General features: G+C 43.2%; 1 protein-coding gene across 3 annotated transcripts in view; it reads left to right on the forward strand.

Annotated features, from left to right (window-relative positions):
- The window catches only part of LOC126184928 (potassium voltage-gated channel subfamily H member 2-like), a 1246473-nt gene that overhangs the window by 222440 nt on the left and 1003644 nt on the right, over positions 1-20389 (forward strand). The window lies entirely within an intron of this gene.

Raw genomic sequence — 20389 nt, forward strand, 5'->3', positions numbered from 1 at the left:
CCAGTGGTAGCGATCATGTGTGCAAGACATGTACTTGCTTGATTGTGTGTGTGTGTGTGTGTGTGTGTGTGTGTGTGTGTGTGTGTGTGTGTGTGTGTGTGTGTGTGTGTGTGTCTTCTGGCTCAAATGGCTCTGACCACTATGGGATTTAACATCTGAGGCCATCAGTACCCTAGAACTTAGAACTACTTAAACCTAACTAACCTAAGGACAACACACACAGACATGCCCGAGGCAGGATTCGAACCTGCGACCTTAGTGGTCGCGCGGTTCCAGACTGAAGCGCCTAGAACCGCTCGACCACAACGTGTGTGTGTTCTCTTTGCTGAAGAAGTCATTGGTAGAAAGCTATAATGTGTAACAGTTCTTTCACTGTGCCTGTCTGCAACTCAGTGGGTCAACTTTACGGTGAGTAGCAATCTATCCTTTTCCTAATGTTGTTGCTATTCCAGCTTTGAGTTTCCGTTGTTAAAATATAACTATATTTTGAAATTTTTAAGTAAATGGCTACGTTTCAGTAAAATCTCTAAGGGTGAATATAAAACTGCCGAGAGAGGGAAGTTATTCGAAATGAGTTCGGATATTATCAGTGTAATAAACGAAGCGTTCGGCCATCACTAGATATCCCCAGAAACCTTACCTCTATCAGTCACTGGTCAACGATCTCTGCGGTGAAGTTAGCGTGCATATTTCAGCCTGCAGGCCTTCGTAGCCGCTGTCATGGAAGGCGAAATTCTGCAGGTTGTTGGCTGTCGTGTTTATCGTCAATTTTTTCTTCAGATTTCACTGATCTCCTCCAGGATCTTCCGGTATTCTCCGTAGGCTGAACAGTGTTGAAAACCAGTGTCGCGTTCAGTTGTAAAAAGAAGGAAGTTTGGTAACTAGGTGAAAATTTTCCACCTACTGTTGGTGGGCCACCGTCATCGGATAGATTGCGATAACAGGCAGCCAAAGAGAGAGATAATGTGTACCACAATATTGTTGTCGAACTGGGAGGTGGCTTCCTGGTTGTTGCTTTTCTTCTTCTCGCACATTGGTTGGCTATTTACTTCCTTTATGACGGAAAGCCAAGGAACTGGGAAGCTACGTTGGTGAAATCTAGCGGCAGTTTTCTTGACGTTCCGCTGTCGTAGACTTCAGAGATTGCTTTCAATGCACGTGGCATTTGTGCTTTAATCCGTTTCAGTTAGTTTTAAACGCGTGTGTCATTTGTGCTTTAATCCGTTTCAATTAGTTTTAAACCCGTGTGGCATTCGTGCTTTAATCCGTTTCAATTAGTTTCAAACTCGTGTGGCATTCGCACTTTAATGTGCTTTTAAGTGTTTGTACACCTACTGACTACATCGTGATCCAAACAAAGAACACCTAGTTTTTTTAAAAATGTCGACCATCCTTCCAGAACTTCCTTTGTAAAGAAAAAACGAGGAACATTTTTTGCATTTAAAATGCTTAGCACAATCGCTGGAGACATACTAAGTAGCTTAACAACAAAAGTTCGATGTAATCAGAGAGATGCTGTGTGTCGTGACTTATGAAAAGTTTTCATTTCAGCAGCACACCGAAGTCTCTTTAATAAAATATACATCGCTGCCAAAATTTTTCAGACTCCTCACTGAACGTTTACTGTTTGGCGTTGGGATATACGTAAGGGAGCATATAAATGCTGGCACAGTGCGTCACCACAAAATTGACATGTTTTCTGTCAAAATTAATCTACGGAGACAGCTGAATAATTCCGTGTGAAGTGCAAATTTACCGACCCAGAAGATCGAATATTTCGTCAGATAGTTTACAGACGGTGCTGTCGGGTGGAAATGCCAGGCAAATAATGCTGCTGGTAAGGCTAAGAAATTCACTGATAGGGACGGTCGAGCGCTGATCGAAATCTACCGTTTTCATTATTTATTATAGTGGATTTCCGTTGAAGTCCTCGTGTGGAGGTTAGCAACAGAACGATCACTTCACAGGCAAGAAGATTCAGTTTTCTTGGACTTTCTTCCAAACAGAAGCTTTGATTACAAGATCGAATTCTTGGTATCACTTGGACTGATGATGAGAAAAAAATGGTTTCAATGGTCTATGGAGCAGTGAAAGAACGTTCTGTGAAGTGCTGAGTGGTACCTGATTGGTACTCAGATTGCATTTGGTTGATGCCTAGTGGGTGATGTTAAAAAGAGTGCTTTGTATCGACACTGAACGTCTTTGGGGGTGCTGTGACGATTTGACGTGATTTTGCTAGTTTTAACTCGGATCATAAGTTTGAAAGAACGCACGCAAACATGTTACACGTTAGCCTGCTTCTCACGGTGTGACAACAATTGGGAACCAGATGGGATCTTTTCAAGAGACTAAATTATATTCAAAGTCCCTGTTGAGTGCAGCGAAGTTATGATCATGTGTATAACGCACACGACGTGGGACAGGAAGAGCGAGCAGCTTCTATGCCCAGGTTGCGAGCCCAATCGAATATCCTTACTCAGGAGTCAAAATTGTTATGTGGTTAGTGTAATGAGTCCAATACGAAACCAAAGCAGTCTAAATTGTAGCAACAGGATCGTAAATGTCAGACTAACATGGCGCGTGACAAACAGCTTCATACAAGCACCCGAAGTGCTGGCTGCCTGTCACGGCGCGATCTTCAGGCCCCACAGCAACTTGAGAACAAGAGCTGTGAATCGACGCCTTAGCGCAATCTGTCCTGTTCTTACTGCGGCGGGGCCATTCAAACCAAAATAGCCATCTGACAGAAGGAATGATGGATGGAAACAGTGAAGGAGAATGCCCACGACATGACTACTTTCCTTACTGAGTGAATGCTGCACCGTGATCTGCATATTCTGGGTTAACAGAGTTATACTCCATGGAAGACCTATGCGAAGCTCGCAAACCGATTGTTCTAACAGCCTTTCTGTGGGCCAAGACTATTCGTTCTGGGTGCAGAGAGTTGTCCAAAATGTGATACCACGTAAATAATAGCGTGAAAAATCAAAATAAACAATGACTCAGATTTCAGTGTTAGTAACGGTGATATTAGCGCTTTTACTACCACTCGTCCCCGTTAGCTACATGCTGCTGACGGTAGTACATGAACGCCTGGTGAGGCACTCCTCATCTGGTTGAAGCTAACTTCTTTGTCCGTCTTTGCTTTCAAATGTATAACTATGGAAATACGATTCTGCCTTGAGCAATTACCAATTCTTCTTTAACGCCCATACATGCTTCAGTGAAGTTTCACTATCGTTGCTGCTGCTGATTGAGGGTTTGAACAGATTAATCGCCATAGACCATCAGTCTCGTATTGACCCCCAGGTCTAGAGTATATCCTATATGCAAGTTTAGGAAGGTTTTGTCAATGTTTGCGTAGTGTGTATCTGAGACGGGTCACGGATACCATCCCGGTATTCACCTAGTGGGAAACCGCCTAATAGCACATCCAGGCTGGCCAGCTGACAAGTCCTTGGCGTTGATCTGCGAAGCGATTTGGATCCGGGTGAGGTTCGCCTACCCGAAGTTGTCCCAGAAGCGTCGCGGTTACCGACTGGGCCATCCAGCGGGTGTTTCGCCATCACTAGTAAAAATGGCTCTGAGCACTATGGGACTTAACATCTGAGGTCATCAGTCCCCTAGAACTTAGAACTACTTAAACCTAACTAACCTAAGGACATCACACACACCCATGCACGAGGCAGGATTCGAACCTGCGACCGCAGCGGTCGCGCGGTTCCGGACTGAAGCGCCTAGAACCGCTCGGCCACCCTGGCCGGCGACCCTAACAGTCATGTCATCAACGTAGCGGAACTTTCATTAATTTTGTTGGAAAAGAGAAGAGAAGTGATATTGTACAGTTCCTAACCACAGAACTGTGCGACAGCGTGCAGTTTCTGCAGAGTTTGATAGTCATCCATCTGCCAGCTGGGGCAGTGCTCTCGGCAGACCAGTCACAAGGGATCCCTTGAGTGCGATGTCGCAAAAGGCCATTGATGTTTACGGCATTCGACGCTCCACAGATTGTCTACCATGCAAGGACATTATTAGCTGTTTATGGCAACGGAGGACGGGATTGGAGGTATCCAATGGTGTGCACAACATGAGGCAACGGAGCCTAGTTGAACTGCTTAGTCGACGAGTAACTCACAACAGTGTTACAGTGCTAGTGGTGTTGATACAAAGCAGAGCAATGGAAACAATAAACGAAGCAAACATTGCATTATATCTACAGCAACAATTGTCCATGTTAACATTTCACCAAAAAGGGATGCAAGAAATTTTGCAGAGGTAGATGAAATACTAGCGTTTCTTCAAGGAATGTGTGGTGTCGTATACGTTCGACTGTGCGGTCAATGTACATGAGGAGTACAATCATGACGACACGTGCTTAAAAAATGAAAGTGATATTGAAACAGGTGTCGAGCCAGGTAGTTAATCATCTTTATGGGACGGGAGCCACAAATCCCGTCTGCAGTGAAACACAGTAAAGGACAATCGTTGTCCAAGGAGCGGTTCTAAACATTATTACGTACACAGAATCATCTACAGCATAGTAAAAAGAAATATGAACAGGTGTAGAATAATGACCGTGTAGCGCATAAGAAAAATAGGGAGACAAGGGTCACGTGTTACAAAAACTGGTGTTTGCGCGTTCCAAGGTACAAGTTACAGACGTGCATGATAGTGACCTACTACGTTAAGCACATGAAATTGCGTGCAACATAATTTACAGTGATTTCACGGGAAGGGGTGGATGGTTGCGTGATTTCAAACAGTGCTACAGAATTGAAAGACGTAAGATAAAGAAATTTCAAATAAAGTGTAAACTTGACTATGCACAGCAAACTACGGAACTGGCCCGAAAATTTGAAGATGAGATAAACACACTTATTCATTGTTCCGTAAGGAATTTGTTTTCAACTCTGACCAATCGGGATTTAAAGAGGAAGTACATATGTAAGAGATCCTCTAAATCATAAGTACCAAGGGAGAATTATCAAAATCAACTGACATGCCTTAACTCATTCGTATACAATTACACGTCAGTACGAGACTGATGACCTACCGTGATTAATGTGCTCAAACCATCAATCAGCAGCAGCAACGATAGTGAAACTTCACTGAAACGTGTATGGGCGTTGGAAAGTTATTTATTATGCCGCGAGAAGTTGAAAGTGCTCTACCCCCTACCATTCTTTCTCGTGTGCTTGCTCTTGTAAGGGCAGTAGGGAATATTTACATCACAGCAACCAAGAGTTGGAAAATGGGCGTAAGAGAACTACAGCTATGATACGAGCACTGCGTTTGGCCAATAGCTGGTAAAAAGAACTTGATTTTGCTTGATTCCGGGTATGCGTATAAAAATTTTACTCCTTTAGAGCAGACTATCCCACCTGAGAAGTGTGTGAGCCTGCAATTCGTACCACCTGGAACCACTGGACAAATTCCGCCTCTGGATTTTTGTTTTTTCCGTGCCTATAAAACATACTGTCGCACTATCTGCAGCTACGCCTGAAAGGATAGCCAATTTCACGATAAGTTCCACTAAACACTTTTTGGCATTCTGTTGCATGCCATCACATTCCATCCGTTCTTACCAACGCCAATATCATTCTATATGCATTACTTAAGAGTGGATACTTAGCTGAACGTCTTGCACGGTATGTAACTTCAAAGGAGTTCGCCTTCAATCGTGATGGTGCGAACCTTTGTGACCACTGTGGCGCGCCATTTTCCATTCGGTGTTCATGGTGCAAGTTAATGGTTTGTTTTGAACATTTCTTGAATGTCAACGATGTCCATTTTGTGAAATGTAAACTTACATCCCATAGAAGGTGATCTCTGCACCTCCTGGACACTCATTTTCTGTCGCTCTCCTAGCGCACATGCTAAGTCATTAGCATCTAATTTTTTCCTGCTAAAATTGTTAACACACTACTTTCAAATGAGCCTTACCAAAGATTAAACTCGCAATCTCGCACTCAAGTTGTTCCTCATGAGTGTTACTCAAGACAAGTATGCTAGTTGCCAGCGTTGTGTTTCATACCCATTTCGGTTTCATCTCGACAATCGTCCATAATAACAGAGACTCGACATAAAGGTCGGAAAATACCCACGCTATTTAAAACCACTCAAAGATAAAACGTGGGAAACTAATTCGGTATTTTAGTATGTCCCACGAAAACTCAAGAAAGTGCTTTAAAGCGTTTGCGTTCGGGCTGAGTGACTGAACATTAAATGTTGCACAAAAGCAACAAAACCGATGGGGTGTTTTATTCAGCCGAGAGTATCAGACAAGCGTTAAAAAACCTAATTAACAGGAGCTTGACAAAACCCTCCGATTCCACGTGTGACTGAATCGTCTAAATTTTTTAAGTACGTGAATTGCATGTAATCGAACTTTTTAATATTTTCGTAGCAGGGAAAATATTTCTTTGGACTACGAAAATAGAAATTATTTGCTAATATATTACCTATGTTTGCTCTCAAAGGTATTTTGTATGATACAGTTTGCGATATTTGTCACTCAATTGAGTATTGACATTTAATATGCACTTTAAAACTGTTACTGTTCTGCTGACTAAAGATATTTAATTAAGTTATTGTCCATGCGTTAACATATTGTTAATTCTTAGGCAGCTAATTTGTCACGGACCTTTCACCAAAAGGGGTGAAGCTAAGGGGACTCGATTTGCAATAACGTCAGCACACAACAAAGGCTATTTCAGTGAATCATCACTTCACTGCCTACTTGAGTTTTATCCTCACCACAGTAGCGAATGGATTGTAGACTGGTGTAATCTTACCTTAAGACAGTCTACGAAGATTTTTGTTTGCCATCTCTGAAGGGGCAATTTAACTTTAGTATTTCAGAAGCAGTTTTACTATTACTAAAATGTAATTATTTTATTATAATTATTTTAAATGTTCTCCTTGGAATCTAGATCGATGGAAGCTGTGATATTACAATGTAACTCAATGGCTGGTATCTTTAAAATTTGAATTTTCTAACACAAATTAAATAAGTGAAAAATTAGTGAAATAAATATCAGGATCAACATCAGTAAATAAGTTAGCAATGTGACCAGTAAACTTCAGGTAAATGCAAATAAATTTGAAGCTGTCCCTTCCAACAAAAAGAACTTTAGCTGAAATTTCGACTGTCTTCCATTGTTGTGATTCTGGAAAATTAATATGATCCTGTGACCCTTTATTTTTACTCAAAATTATTTACAAACAGTGACAAGGAAGCAGGGTACTGTTTATGGTTTTAGGATAACGAGTTTAGTAAATAATTTTAAATAACACACTCTATTCCATAATGGTGTATGAAATTTGGACTGCAATATTCGGTACAGTTCTGACCATTTAGATTTAATAAAAGTTCTTGTCCCGTTTATCATAGCTGTGGTTGTGCTGTAGTTGAAAATTGCACACTGATTATTAGCTAGGCTTTTCACGTGTCCTTGGAGATGGAATTAATGTAGTAGTACCACGTTGGTTGCAGTAGCCATTTTTCTTGATATAAGCTCCAAATTCCATAGTAAATTAATTCTGGATAATCTTACGTTCCAAAACTAGTAATTTCGAGAGACGACTTCGCAGTACAGATACCGCTACCACAACAACTTTCACTCGAATTTGCACACTTTTAGCCCACACTAAATTTTTAAGTTGCCATACGTGGTTCAGTTGTGCCTGCACGCGAGGCTACCCTGCCTGGGACCGTTACCCTTCCCTTCTTCCTGCACCATTCTGCGCCAGCCTCATCCACGTAACACGAGTTGAAAATCCAGCGTGGATCTCTGCCTTTCTTATTAGCTTTTTCAGAAGTTTAATACATTTCCAAATAACTATTGTAGAAATTCATTCTTATGATATGAGTTTCTTTTAAAAATACTTATTACTTCATTTTCTTTTAAAGGCTAGGTAAAAGACATTTAACATAGTTCGTAAAATCGATATCTCAAGGACCGATTTTTATGGTTAAAGTTTAATGAATAAAAATTAGTAAATTTTTAGTCAAATTTAAGCTGTTACGTAGCAGAGTCCTATATCTTGCGAAGACCTACGTAAAAAGTTTCGAAAGCCAACTGCTTGTGGCGAATATATGAGTATCGTGCAGCCCTCTACAAGAAGCTCTCGTGAAATTCACAAAGAGAATGGTGACAGTCGGCGTCATAATCCTGTCCAACACAAAAATGACAGAAGATTTTCGCATAATGTTCAGTAGCTTCGCTTTTGAGTGACTGTTCCTTATCCGTGCCCCCTTTCATCTCTAATCGGTTGAGATAAGGGTCGCTGATGTATGAAAGGTTGTAGAAGAAAGCTGACGGCAGGTCAGAAACACTAGACCGCCAGACTACCATTGTCAGGAAAACAAGAGCAACTCGGTTACGCACTGGCTTAAACATATTTATATATATTTGGTGTCTGTTCTTCCAGACGTATCCAAAAGAACAGACGCCACATATATATGTATAAATACATGCGGCATGACGGACATTAAGTTCATTTCAGTGCATCTGCACTCTGTCTCCTGAACTCCTGTGGTAATGCGGTGAGCAGTAGTGTGGTGGAGAGGAGGCGCTACGCAAGTAGTGTACAAAAAGAGGGGAATTTGGCTCGAACCGGAAGCATGCTCGGATAGCCAAAGCGTCGAAGGATCAACAAACGAACTTGAACGTGACGTCCGAAACGACCAAACACAACGATCAACAACGAAAAAAAAGGCGACTAAGGCGACCGCTCGCGTAAAGTAGGAAATCCGGGTTCAACTCCCGGTACGACACAAATTTTCGCTGTAGTCATTCCATTATACACCTCATGTTCGTCCATATTCGCAGCTGAGAATACATTTCGCATATTTCATAAAGGCTGTAGCCGCCGCACTGACTGTTCCTTCGGACATGCATCGTACTTCAAAACGACACAGGCGCTGCAATATCGTAACATATCCTTGAATAATGTTGTAACACCGAAAATGCAGATAAAATACTTTCTACACCATCCCAAAATTTTCGCTGTGTAATATCCGTTGATAACTTGTACTGTATTTCTGATTCTGAATCTGTAAGCTTTATTACATAAACTATATTTAACGCGTAATCGATGTAATGGTGTATTTATTTCTGACTGTATATAATTGATTGTAATTATAATGAAAATATTGTAAATTGTTTTTCTTTTTATTTAAATACATCGATAGCAACAACGAAATGGCAGTAGCTGTGCCGTTGTTTATGTTTGCGTATGGAGAGTCTCTGTAGCTTTGCGAGCAGAAAGGAAGCAGAGCAGCTTGAGTCACGAACGAGTGCGGAAGTGTTTGTTGGGCGGTCCCGCAGAAGCAGTGTGCAGCTATGCTCGGAAGCTGCAGTTCTGCTGCCTGTCCCATAGTTATCCGTGGCTCTGGAGACGTCTCAACCAGCAGCAACAGCGACATCTCAGCACTGTCCTCACTCACATTCTTCGTCATCCGAACAGTTGCAACATCGTAACACTGATAAGTGAACAATTACAAACTTATGTAGGCATTCTCTAGAGGCATTTCTTTCACGAAGTATGTTTAACTTAAATAAGAACCTGCAATAATTGAAACTTGTAGGGCACTTGTGTTGTTATTATGCACAGACATTATTATCAAGCAGGGTCCGTTTCCTTTCCGGGCAATCATCGAGTGTCGTTAACTTATGAAAATTGATTAACTATTTGTTGACAGTTTTGTGTGTTTGATAACAACCAGTTTCAGTCTAAATTTTCCGCATCAGTAACTGTTCTTTTTGTATTGCATAATAGAGGCTTAACTAATTTGCAGTTTTCAGTATTAACATCATTAACTTAAAGTAACGTAAAATTTCACTGGCAAAACTAATAACTAAAGATACAGCACAAATTAATTGTGTACAATTTCATTTATTCTGTATTTAGTTTAGCGAGTGACTTCTTGTGGCTTGGTTTATATTTTGTAGTTGTTATATTAAAAGCAAAATCAGTTACTCATTTGCTTAAAGGGAATTCAATTCATTCTTTCAATAATCAAAAGTAAATTGCTTGTCCTTTTCTAAATTTTGCATTACGTTACACTAGGGTTACGGAAAGTAGTTTTTCTTTTCCGTAACGAAGCTTTAGTTACATTTATTTAACCAGTAACTCCGTTTAACTTTACTTCTAAAATTTAGTATTTCAGAATAAGTAACTGCAAACTCAGTGCTTTCTGATTCATTTATTTTCTCGTGAACTGTTGTGTTGTGGAAAAGCGTGACAACCTTCTGTTGCTACGCCAGTGATTATTTGCTTAAATTTCTTGCCATTAACTATCTTAATATTCTGAAGATTCATTGCCCTAGCGGGCTGGGTGGGCTGGCGACCGTTTACTTATCCCCTTTTTAGTTAATCATTGTTTTCTTTGTATCATTAGTAATTTTTGTAGTATATATTACGTGGTACCCTTTCCCCCCCTTTGTGGTTCGTGAGCGATTGCAGTATGTTGCATCAATTTCAAAATTATCATCAGTATTTAGATTAGGTTTAGAATAGATCCTTCCTTTAGAAGGGTCTGTTGTACATTTTCCTCCAACTAACCGGTGTAATTTTCTTTCGGTAACGATTCATTAGGCATATGCGATCACGGTCAGTTATATCGCAACCCAATAAGTCGATTAGGATGGGGGAGGCTACAATGTGATATCTGAAACGGGTATTCTTGCCTTTCATCTGTAGCTCGCGTATTCTGAGGAACAAGTCCGGTCTGCGGATGAACTGCTATGAGAAACGGCGTAGAAACGACATCCGTGTTGCCCGGTGACCAGTGGATTCCTGCGGAACAGTTTGTCTCCGGAAGCTTGAGATCAAAGATTTGCTTTATTATTATCAGCTCAAAATTTTACAAATAATTACAAAATTTGTAAGAATCAAATTATACGAATTGAAGTGTAATAGTAGGAAGCATTGTAGGTAGAATTAACAAGAGTTTAACTCGTAAACATTGACGACATGCTGTGTTCTACGCCTCCTCTTTCAGAATTTAAAATGAATGTTATCTTCAAGGAACAAAGACAAATCGGTTCACAGGAAACGTATTGTGCATCAGTGCCATACTTCACGAACAAACTAGTCCGGTATTACAGAATATATCGAGGCAGACCAAAGAAGTAGTGACACAAAACATTGTTCTCCTTAAGAAGCTTGGAGTCACTACTAAATTGAAACATCGTTTCTCATACGAAATCTGTGTGACTATTTCACCGTTGTCCGAACGTTACAATTAAAAGCTGAGTAGGCCATGCTATTAATTAGCAAAGCATTGTGAAACAAAAGTACTGTTTAATAGCGGCCAGGAGCGCTTGTGCCCGTGCCAGGCGATGTGCTTGGCTGGCAGCAGACTGACCCTTAGCTCCGAATGCTTCTACGAACAACAGCGGCGCGTGCCAAGATGCTCTGGACGGAGATCGCCAGCAGCTACTCATACACCAGCACTCTGCGCCAAATTGACTGTCCTACAGGTTTGTGCGAATAACCGTTCTTCGGCGTCGATTTTTCAGTTTTGGGAATAGTTACCGGTATAAGGAAGGTGTCAGGACAGTAGCTCTGCAGCTTCTGTAGCGCCTAAAGTCGAGAGTCGCGTCTACGTCGGCATCCCGACTCACAAGAAAGAAGTAATTACACTTTGTAATTCTGTTATTTGTTATCTCAGTTAGTTGCTTACGTCCATCAGTGTTACACGCTATAACAAGAGCGTCTGTAATACGAGAGTCGCACAGATAATAAAGATATTCGATGCAAACATAAGTTACAGATTGCAGTCTCAAGGCACAGATGCACACTTTTATGTGTTATGTAATGAATGCATTTTCAAAAAGATATGTTGAGCTGATTAAATTGTTATGTAGCCTAAGCCAAACATGTGACAATCTCTCCCGTAAATTTCAGTATAGATTCATTAAAAAGCGGTCGTATTCCTGGATTTCTGGGAGGTGTTCGATGTAGTTCCGCACTGCTGCCTACTGATCATAATACGGGGATACGGATTATCGGACCATCTTTCTAACTGGATTCAGAGTTTTTTGCAGACAGAATTCAGTACATCGTTCTTAATGACGAAAAATCGTCGGATGCTGAAGTAACTTCGAGAGTTCCCCAAGGCAGCGTTACAAGACTGTTACATTTTACGATGTGTATATATATGCATTGATAAGCCGAAGCATTATGACGATTTCCTACCTGAAGGCCGAAGATCAGCTGGTGGCGTTTCAGGCACGTGACACGATAGGTAGAGTGCAGGCTGGTTATAATTAACCCTCCGACGACAAGATGTGGTGGAAAATCACACATCCGCCCTGTTTGCCGTAGTGAAAATGCGCGATGTAGCTCAAGTCTTAGTCCAGCTAGTGTATCATTCTAGCCCCTCATTCTCACAATACCGGAGTGGTCGCCTGCTACGTAGTCCGTACTACTCGGGTGAGATTTCACACGACCTTGTTGTTAACGTCATGTCATCCACTTCGTGGGCAGAGAGCTAAACTTTCGGCAGTGTAGACGGAAAACTATTGTCGTATCAGTACCCAACTTTATGAGAATGATGTTCTGACCGTTCGCTGCAAGATTAGTGTTGTTAGTAGTGTTAGTGTCATGACTTGTCGTTAGGGACCGGTACTGCTACGCCCACTTAGGGTTGAAACACAAGAATCAGTGTGCATTACGTTTGCAGATGGTCAACGTGGGTCTTGACAAGGTGAGTGAGGCTTTTCTCGTAAGGCTGTTCTATCAAAACAGTAGAAGTGTTGCTGCTCTCCGCGAGTACTGACACCGCGATCGACGAACACAATGCGGAAGTTCGTATTAAATGGCGAACTGAGAATTGCTCCTCCGAGAGGCCGACGCTCAATTGCGTCACAAATTGTTGAAGTTACTGTTGCCATGGCGAAGAATGCTGGACGCGATGTGCAATCCTCAAGCAGTACACGATCTGTGTCACAACAGTTGAGCTTTCCTTAGTCCACCGTTCGAAAAGTGCTGCTAACAGTTGTGAAATGGTGACTAGTACGGTTCCAGGCTGTCGTGGATGCAGATGATCGTCACACTGAGCATATTTTGTAACCTGGAACGTAAGCATGGAACGCAGTTAACAAACATTACCCTCTTATATGGAAATATGCGTTATGTCTCTCACCCGCGTCCTTGAAACGTTTCCACAAGGTTTCATTGTCCTACGATCACGTCATAACGAGTATTTCGGAAATGGCGAAACTGTTCGCCTGGTAGTATCGTGTAAAGTAGGATAAGCGTCGATCTGTGGCGGATCTGACGACAGAGTTTAGCGCTGGTGCAGGCACAAGTATTTTGGAGCACCCCGTTCAGCGCACGTGGTCGAACATGTGGCCCCTACCTGTCTCCGTGTTGGCCCAAGGACATCGTCAGTTGCGACTGCACTCTGTTCGGGATTATTCAGATTGGGATCGTCGATCAATGGAAACGTGACGTCTGGCAGGATGAATCACGTTTCGTGTTACACCAGGATGACAGTTGTATCCAGATACGTCGTCGTCCAGGCGGACGCTTGCTCGAAACAAGCACTGCGCCTCAGACGAAGAGCGGTGAGTACTGTGTTATGCTACCGGATAAATCCATCTGGGCTTCCATGGGACTTGTGATAATACACGGCAACTGTGGACTACATAAACATTATAGCGGATCACCTTCATGATTGATGTCTTCCCCAACAGCGTGTAGTTTGAGGAGCACGATAGTGAACTCATATTGATGTCTTGGCCACTAAATTCGCCCGCTCTGAACCCGTTGGAACACATCTTCTCTATCGGACGCCAGCTCCGCGCCCACAAACCACCGGCCCGTATTCTACGGGAACTACGTGACGTGTGCGTACATATTTGGTGCCAAATATCTCCGGAAACCCACAAAGAACTTCTCGAAGCCATGCCACACAGAACTGCTCTTCTATTGCGGACCAACTCAGTCTTAAGCAGGTGGTCATAATGAAACTTTCTGGTAGATTAGAACTGTGTGTCGAACAGGAAATCGAACCTCTGACCTTTACATTTCACGATCAAGTGCTGCAAGATAGCCTATGCAGGAGAAGGTAGGAGATGAGGTACCGGCGGAAGTAAAACTGTGAGGAGTGTCGTGAATCGTGTGCGAGTAATTCAGTTCGTACAGCACATGTGCGAAAGGCTGAGGTCCAAGATTCGAGTCCAGGTCCGGCACACAATTTTAACCTGTCGGAAAGTTTCATACAAGAGCACAATTCGCTGCAGAGTGAAAATTTCCTTCTCGAGTTGGTCATAATGTTTTGGATCATCAGTATATACTGTACATTATGTTTTGGATCCGCTTGGATAGCCGAACACGTTAGCAAGCCAATTCCGGCATTCGAGCAGACGCGCCGACCTCCGATCGAATCCGCCCGGCGGATTAACGACGAGGGCCTGGTGTGCTGACCAGCCTGAATGTTGTTTTTAGGCGGTTTTCCACATCCGACTACGTGAATATGGAGCTGAATATCCAAGTCCCACCTCAGTTACATTATTCGCAAACATTTAGAAAACGATCGCAGACTTTCGTATGGGTAATACTAGACCCAGAAAATTGGGGTACACGAATTTCATCCCAAAGGGTAAAAGGGGTGGTGACAGGAAGGGCATCCAGCCACACTAAAACACCCTCTAACATTAACAGTCCTAATTCCGACCATTAACATGCCGTTCCCGTGTAACTACGAGATAAAGGTAAGAGAAGAAAGAGTATATATGATGTCCAAGGCTTCGTGTGGGTCTTTACGGATGATGCTGTTATATATAAAGAAGTCGTAATGGCAAAATTGAGAGATAATATAGGAAGAGCTGTAACGAAACGCGCATAAATATGCGGAAAAAACTCATTATTGTTAGAGTATGCTATTAGCGATCAAACACTGGGAATAGTTCCAACCGAAAAAATCCACGAGTAATCGTCTGGAATGATTAAAAGCGAAAAGACAATATCGAATAATTTGTAGAATTTGTTTTGTAAGTGCGATACTGACACTCGTATTTTCATCCAACGCCTGTAGCAGGCACTACAAGGCAGACATCGTGCATCACTAAATGATTTGCTGTTAAAATTCTCTGCGCGTACGTTTGGAGAAGCCCGCATCTCGTGGTCGTGCGGTAGCGTTCTCGCTTCCCACGCCCGGGTTCCCGGCGGGGTCAGGGATTTTGTCTGCCTCGTGCTGGCTGGGTGTTGTGTGCTGTCCTTAGGTTAGTTAGGTTTAAGTAGTTCTAAGTTCTAGGGGACTTATGACCACAGCAGTTGAGTCCCATAGTGCTCAGAGCCATTTGAACCATTTTGAACGTTTGGAGAAGGCCGGCCGTAGTGGCCGTGCGGTTCTAGGCGCTACAGTGTGGAACCGAGCGACCGCTACGGTCGCAGGTTCGAATCCTGCCTCAGGCATGGATGTATGTGATGTCCTTAGGTTAGTTAGGTTTAATTAGTTATAAGTTCTAGGCGACTGATGATCTCAGAAGTTAAGTCGCATAGTGCTCAGAGCCCTTTGTTTAGAGAAGCGCCAAGCAATGTATTACTTTTTATCGCATACATACTTTGAAGGAATGTCAGGGAAATTCGAATGTTTCCGGGAGTCGTTTTTTTTGTGTGCATCTTTTGCGAATGGAACAGGTAAGAAGAAAATAAGCTATTGCAGTGCCTACGTTGTCAGGAAGTACGATGAAATGTTTCTTCGGACATGCATGCATTGCATTGTTATTCTTACCAACATATGCACTGCAATATCGTATTTATCCGCCGATAACAGATACTTTCAATTAAAATGTCGTCCCCTGTACGGGAATTACATGATGTGTCTGCGAGAGCAGGTTGTGACGCATGAACGATGACGTACGGAAATTTCGGTCTGGCCATGCGTCGTCCACGGATAGGCAAAGCGGTTAAGACAACCGAATGCGTAAAGCGGGAAATCCGGGTACAGTTCCCGGTCCGGCACGACCTTTCACTTTCGTCATTCCCTTATCATCTGATGGGTTTTCGTATTGACAACTGCGAATACATTTCATGAAGGACGAAATGAGCGTGGTGCCTGAAGTGCCGTCTGCCAAACACCGACGTTGGCCTGTGGGGTACAGACGTCGTTATATGAGTCTTAGTCTTTTCCACACGTAACTCTCCTCTATAGCCGACACAGTCTGCTTTTGGCAGTGGAGCGGCTCGGACGTGCTGTTTACGTCCTGGCTGCGCGCACTCAAGTTCGAGGTTGTGTTTACTGCACCCGGCTTCTGGTGTGTAAAATCTTATAGACGAGCACTACAGCACACTCAGTCAGAAAGACCACGCTCAAGTTCACATTCTCCAACGAGTATGCAAGACGTAAGTCCCATGAAATCGATTGCATTTTGCGAGACGAAGTGCACATTAATTACAACGACGTTATTGGCATACGTTTAACGATTATTGGCACCCATTTATCGATTGTGAGCAGTGTCGTCTATGACAAGCTAGTTGCAGATGCGGCATGTGACAAGATACTGTGCGATGTCAAATTTCGACAGGAGCTAGAAGTGCAACATGCACCACAAACACATATAGTCACAAAATGTTTGCTCCATCGGCCCAACACAAAACATGGAAAACTCAAGCGGTTGAATTCAACGACAATTACTATCCAAAATGCAGATCAGATCGGGAATGCCTGTAAAGCATTACTCACACGTGATGGCAATATAACTGAAGTCCTGCAAGCATAGGACAAGAACTGAAAACCGACGAGGTCGTTTTTCAGACACGTGGACCTAGCCATACAAAGCCAGATTAAGAAAAAATATAAAAATTCCGAAAAGACGGTTAATATATGGAAGGAATTACCCACATGAATACATTATCGCTGAATAATTGCAAGATGAAACAGATTCCGAGAACTGAAGGTTTTCCAAAAGAACAACAAACGTTTGGGCTGAACACTCAAAGGCACTCGTATTAACTGATGGAAATTACGAAATACCAATGAAACTAACGAAACAGGAGGATAAATAATATAAGAAACACAAGTACACTCACATTCAAGATGGGAAACACGAATTCTAATTGCGACTAAGCAGAGTTTGCACATCATACTGCCACATTTCAAAGTTCTGGTTGAACGAAGTAACTACCAGTAAAATCGAACAACTAGAAAAACTCTGCCACTCCGAATGAAATATTCTGCATGATTATAAAGGTCTGAAGTTATAAAAGAAATAGGTTAAAACTTCAACTAGGCTCGAACTTACACAGATTCAGTTATCGTACTCACTACTGAAAACGAACTGCCACGAGGAATCTTTCGCTTCAAAATCGCAGTACCGAGTGATCAGCACCATGATCAAATCAGGATCCTTACGCAGGTACAGACAGTTGCCAGAGAACACCCTGACCGGAATGGAACGAAACCGCTTTGCCACTTTCTCTGTTGGGAAGCTATAGGAAGTACAAATACGTGCTAAATTAATACATGGATATAAAATAGTCACAGAATGGATATGAATTCAGTGAATGTATGCAGTTGTGGCTGATTGGACTATACTCAGCAGCTGATTGTTTCTCGTGACATGTTTGTTGAATGTACCGAAGGTATAAGGTTCTAGAGGACATATAAATTGACGTTAAACTTTATTGAAACATTGTGAAGAGACTCGTGTAGAGACCCTTCAATACCACTAAATGTGCCAGCAAAATTATATCATTCTATGACTCATAGTTCATGAGACATGACGCTATAAACACTGAGCTGCTTGAAAATGAAACTGCATGGTGAATGTCGATACAGACAGAGGTGAAATATTTGTAAAAATATGAGTGAAATGTGTTAAATATATTTGGCATTGGCGTATGTGGGAAACGTCACAGGTGAAAGCTCTTCCTAAACCTCTGGAACGATCTCAGCAAAATTTGGTAAACACATAAATTACTTTCTAGGAAGATATACTGTGAGGGTAAAAACCTGTAACTTCCTTGGGTGGGGGTGATAACTATGAGAGATAAGGGGAGAGGAGAAGCTGGAGAGCCAGAGAGGGGGATAGAGGAGATGCAGACAGATAGGGGGAGGAGGAGATGGACAAAGAGAGGGAAGGGGGAAATGGACAGAGAAATGGAAGAGGAGGAGATGGAGAGTAGGAGATTTACAGAGAAAGGAATGAGGATGAGATGGGTAGAGACGGAGGAAGAAAGAGATGGGCAGAAAGAAGGGGAGGAGGAGATGGACAGATAAAGAAAAGAGGAGGAGAAGGACAGGGAGAGGAGGGAATGGGAGATGAAGAGTGGGAGGGAGAAGAGGTGATAGAGAGGGAGACAGGAGGTGGAGATAGATTGAGTGGGGGAGGAGATGCAGAAATAGAAAAGGGAGGAGGAGATGGACTTAATAGTGATTAAGGAGGAGATGATCTGAGTGGAAAGGAGTTGATCAACAGAAAGGGGAGAAGCAGTTGGACAAAGAGAGGGGGAGAGAGGGGGAAGGAGCAGATGGATAGATGAGGAGAAGTAGATGGACAGAGATAGGGTGGAGGAGCGGATGGACAGTGGGGGAAGGAATAGATGGACAAATGAAAGGATAGGAGGACATGGACAGAGTGAGGAACAGGAGCAGATGGATAGGGAATGCGGGTTGGAGTAGGTGGTGAGGGAAGAGGGGTGTAGGAGATAAGTGAGGGGTGGAAGAGGTGGACAGAGCGATGGGGTGGAGTAAATAGACAGAGAGAGGGAAAGGAAGAGATGGAGATAGTGAAGGGTAAGCAGGAGGTAGACTAATAGGATATTCGAATAAATACATAACCATGCAACGACAGGTACTCAGCTAGTAGGGATTATAAGATCTTTGCTCGACTTACTGCGACACAGCTTAAGACGATGTTGTTACACAATATATCCCCAGATCAAATATCCCTTGGAATATATAGCAAGACAAAACAATCGGCGCGCAGCGACTGAGAGACGTAATCGCAATGTCCACCTGTCGACTTAGAGATGCTCTGGTGTCTGTCGACTTTGGTCAAGCTCTTGACTGGATTGATCATGACTTCCTAACATCAGTCTTATGGCGTTTGCACCCGATTTTATTCAGATTATCATGCGGCTGCTATGGGGTGCGGTCTCCAGAGTAACAGTGAACGTCTGAGATGCGGATCGTATACCGATTATGAGCTCGGTAAGACAAGGTTGCCCTCTATCAGTGGTCCTCTACGCGGTAGCGCTTGAACCGTTCATGAATGGGCTGCGGCGGACGCTCAATGGCGTCAAGTTGAGGGGTACCACCTTCATCTGTCGAACGTATGCGGACGGCCTGTTGTTCCTCACGCAATCGGCAGAAGCGGTGCGAAGGTCCCTCGATTGGATCACGCGGTACGAAGTCACGGCAGGCAGTGTTCTGAATATGGCAAAATCGCGGACAGTGGCCATTGAACGGGGAATGAATGGAGACCACGGCTCATTATTCATGGTAGAAACGTTGAGATGCTTGGGATTTACATTAGCCCGTGAACTACGAAACGACGGCGAATTATAGGCACCTGCTCCAGACAATTCGCGTTTGGGGTGCGAGATAATTCCCTAAGAGTCCTAGACATGATGAAACGCGTGCAGTATGTCATCGTATATCTTGCGTCACGGTTGCCACATATTGCACAGATATTTGAACTGCCGACGGGAATTGCTGATTGCTTGCTGGCGGCCTTCGAATATTTTGTCAGCCGAAGGATGATATTCACGATTCGTTGTGTCACTCTGATCCATGGCGTGTAGGACGTTGCCCTTGGGCTTTCGGACGTCTGCCTTAAAAATGGTTCAAACGGCTCTGAGCACTATGTGACTTAACGTCTGAGGTCATCAGTCCCCTAGGACTTAGAACTACTTAAACCTAACTAACCTAGGGACAGCACACACATCCATACCCAAGGCAGGACCGTAGCGGTCGCGCAGTTCCAAACTGTAGGGCCTAGAACCGCTCGGCCGGCTCTGCCTTAAAGCTGTGGCGCTGTTGATGCGGGCGATGCTCAGAACATGGCGCCGCCGGACGCGTATAATGACATCGGCCTGATTGACGAACTAATGGCACGCTCTTGTATGCCACCTGTTCCAGTCGGCAACATTCCGCCGATACTTGCTCACATAGTAACGTGTCTTGTAGAGTATAGCTGCGTCCGCCATGAGCGCCATCGTCCAGAGACCCGACGGTGTGATGTATTCATCGTCTCTTAATGCGGTATCATGACAGGAACGTGATGGAACGGCGATACCCGATGGTTTGCTCTAGTTAAAGTGTATAACATGGGCCACAATGTACGTAATCAATATGGTTGGATTCACTGCATTGCACTTGTCGCGGGCAGGTAGCCACGGATGAACATCGTTTGGTGTGTGGGAAGGT

This window comes from Schistocerca cancellata, chromosome 4, assembly GCF_023864275.1.
Source record: "Schistocerca cancellata isolate TAMUIC-IGC-003103 chromosome 4, iqSchCanc2.1, whole genome shotgun sequence".
Taxonomy (NCBI): Eukaryota; Metazoa; Arthropoda; class Insecta; order Orthoptera; family Acrididae; genus Schistocerca; species Schistocerca cancellata.